Source organism: Panthera leo, chromosome D1 (assembly GCF_018350215.1).
Source record: "Panthera leo isolate Ple1 chromosome D1, P.leo_Ple1_pat1.1, whole genome shotgun sequence".
NCBI lineage: Eukaryota > Metazoa > Chordata > Mammalia > Carnivora > Felidae > Panthera > Panthera leo.
In genome coordinates, this window is record NC_056688.1 from 97,796,681 (window position 1) to 97,799,605 (window position 2,925).

Below are 2,925 nucleotides of genomic sequence, written 5' to 3' on the forward strand. Positions count from 1 at the left end.
CCAGCCTGGTCCCTATCCCCTGGGCCTTTAGGGTCCCCAGCAGTGACCCCATCATTTCACCTAGGTCCCAGAACCTATCCAGGCCACAGGAATAGCCTCAGCTTTTCACATTCTACAAAAGCTGCAAAAGACACCTTAAACCCCGGCTTTCTGAGGGCTACCAGTGTCCTCACTCCCAGCCACCATTCCTCCCTCTGACCCGCTCATTTTCCCACCAATTTGTTAACTAATCAAGTCCCCCTTTACTAAAGTGACTCATTCGCTATGGCAAAACCACATTCTTTTGGAAGATTCATTTTGGATTTTTAGACCCCCAAATACATTCCTTCTTTTGAGGGAGAAAATTGCCTCTCACTCTACTAAAACGACGCTGGATTTTGAGCATGAAAAATGGCTTAACGGATATTGCAGCAACCGTTCCCGTACAGTTTCCAGATGAGGGAACTGGCGGGTAACTGCCACCGGCCCTACCCAGACTCATCATTCATTGGACTACTGATCTGTCAATCACTTCTGCTGGGCCAATGAGCAGCACTGCCTCACAGGAAACAGATTGGAGCGCAGGTGAGTGGTTTCCCTGGCTGTTAGAGCCTATGGAGATCTCCCTGTTCCTTTCACATGCTGCCCTGGCTGCTGGGAGCTGTGGAACGTGAGCAAGCAGGTAGTGGGGAGGGGGCAGTCAAGTCTGCCTAGACCTACATGCAGGTTCGGGCCCTTGGAAGAAGAAGGGAAACAAGCTTAGCCTCAACTGAATGCTGGGGTTTAGTAATAGTGATAGTATTAGAGAGGCTGCACTGGCTAGATTCTGCCCCACCCCTGGCATTGCCTCATGGTGTGACCTAGGGTCAGTCTCCCCGTGGTCCTGGTCCTCAGCTGCTTTTAAACAAAGAGTTGGTTGGTTCTCCATGATCTCTCAAATCCTTTTTTCTTCTTTATGTGTTGGAAGGCAAATTGCCTCAAGAAAGGAAGAGAGCCTGTCCTAACTAACCACAGTCCAGTTAATTGAACATGAGGGAAGGCAGTGGGTCAGAGGTGAAGAAGCACTTCCACGATCCAGAGCCAAGGGACTACTCAAAAGGAATGAAGGAGGGATGCCCTCCAGGCTAGGGATACTTTTCGGCCCTGGCACAGGAAGTGGGGGGGGGGGGAGGCGGGGTGGTGAATCAGGGTCCGTGGCAGTTGCTTACTACAAGGTTCTCTGAGTGTGGACTCAAAAGAAAGGACGTATTTTTGGCTAGCGTCTACTCAAGCAGGGTTGGGGGTGAATCTAAAGGAGATTGAAGCATCTCCCCTAACCCGGACCCCGTGTATGGGTTGTTTTGTCTCTTTCCTGCAGTTCCCATAATCGGTCCTTTTGAAAAGTTCCCACTGGCCATATCGAACAAGCATCTGTACCCACAATAAGAGTGAGTTCCCTGCATTTGCCATCTTTTCTCAACTAACACCACCTACAGAAGCTGACAATGACCGTTGGGCTTTTCCAGTGGATGCCAGAAGCCATTTCTTGCAGCCTGGGGGGGAAGGCAGGAGGTGAGTGTGGGTATGGAAAGTGGAACTCCTCCTTCAGCCAGCCTCCTCACTCCTCTTCTTGTCCCCAGATCCTTCTGTCCAGCCTTTCCCTCCTCCCCCCTGCTGACTCTAATCCACTCCGCTTTCCACCTTTCACTCCCTCCCCTAGAAACTCAGGAGGTCTTAAGGCATGTTTCGGGAAGCGCTGTTCCCTGGCATGGGCTCTCCATTGTCTGCTCCACTGAGAAGCAGTTGGCTTCCAGAAAGTTTGAGAAATTGCTTTTCAGCAAGAGGGCGGGCACCCCAGTCAGTTTAGGGTGATAGTCTCTAGTGAGTACAGTTGGCCGTCATTGCTCTGCCCCACAGGGTGTGAGTACTTGACATTGGCCCTTGTGAGTTAGAAATTGTTAGCTATGGAGGTGTAATAAGTTTGTCCAGACCGAAAGTAACTCTTGCTGCTTAAGCTTCTACCAAAAAGGGTTCTACTTGTCAAACCATCGGTCTCCCCACAGAGGGTGTCTCATTTTCCCTCTGTCTCATTTTTCTTGTTTTTACTCTGTTATCCTTACTGTCTCTTCTCTTGTGTCTTTCTTTCTGGCTTGATCTTTTTTCCCCCTTTTGTTTTCTGAGGCTAAACAGGAACCTGGAGAAGATGTGGGGATGGTGGTAATCCAAAGAAGGAGCCTTAACTTGAGCATCTGTCTTAGGAGGCAGACCCCCCTACCCTAGTGGGAGTGAATGTTGCCCCACAACCTGGGTCCTCAGATGCTCTCTTAGGCACCACCTTGGTTTCAGATGTGTCCTCCAGACCTACCACAGATGGATGCCCCACACTCTAACCCAATATCCCCAAGGATTAGAACCCTGAACTCCTTTCTCCCATGCCCACCGCGTGGCAGGCCCATACAGAAGCAAAACATGGTCACCTTTAGACTCTGGCATACTGAGGCCAGGCCCTGACCCTGTCGGCCTCACCTTCCTGCCAGTTGATTACTCAATAAAAATATTGTTAAATAGAATTCTTGTGTCTAAATACCATTTCAGTATTTATTGTTTCAAAATATACCATTAAATTGCATTTTCCCCTCCTTCTCCTCCTCTTCCCCCATCATATCCTTCCTGGGACTGAAATGATAGGGACAGGTCGAGAGTGAAGGGAAAGTTGGGGAAAGCATGACTGTGTCAATTTCTCAGTAGAGAGCAACCATGAACTGTGCTACACGCTCATGGGCAGAGGCCCCTGCTCCCCTAACAGAAGACGGTTTCGCTGAGCACAGGACACAGCACTCGAGTAGGGGGACATATCCCCTGCTTTGTAGGACATCATGTAACAAAGATTGACAGGTAAGAAGGATCATTGTGTTACTTGTAATAGTAAAAACCCTAACATAGTTACATTTCAGTTGGTCCTTATAG

The 2,925-nt window shown here is 49.3% G+C and overlaps 1 long non-coding RNA gene across 2 annotated transcripts; it reads left to right on the forward strand.

Annotated features, from left to right (window-relative positions):
- Nucleotides 1-564: 564 nt before the first annotated feature.
- LOC122200501 lies at nucleotides 565-2,684 on the forward strand. 2 transcript variants are annotated; one of them, XR_006193822.1, is made up of 3 exons: nucleotides 565-661; nucleotides 1,337-1,530; nucleotides 2,140-2,684. It is a non-coding gene; the product is annotated as an uncharacterized LOC122200501 (long non-coding RNA). The 2 variants fall into 2 exon arrangements; XR_006193823.1 differs by having other exon boundaries at nucleotides 652-705.
- Nucleotides 2,685-2,925: the final 241 nt, after the last annotated feature.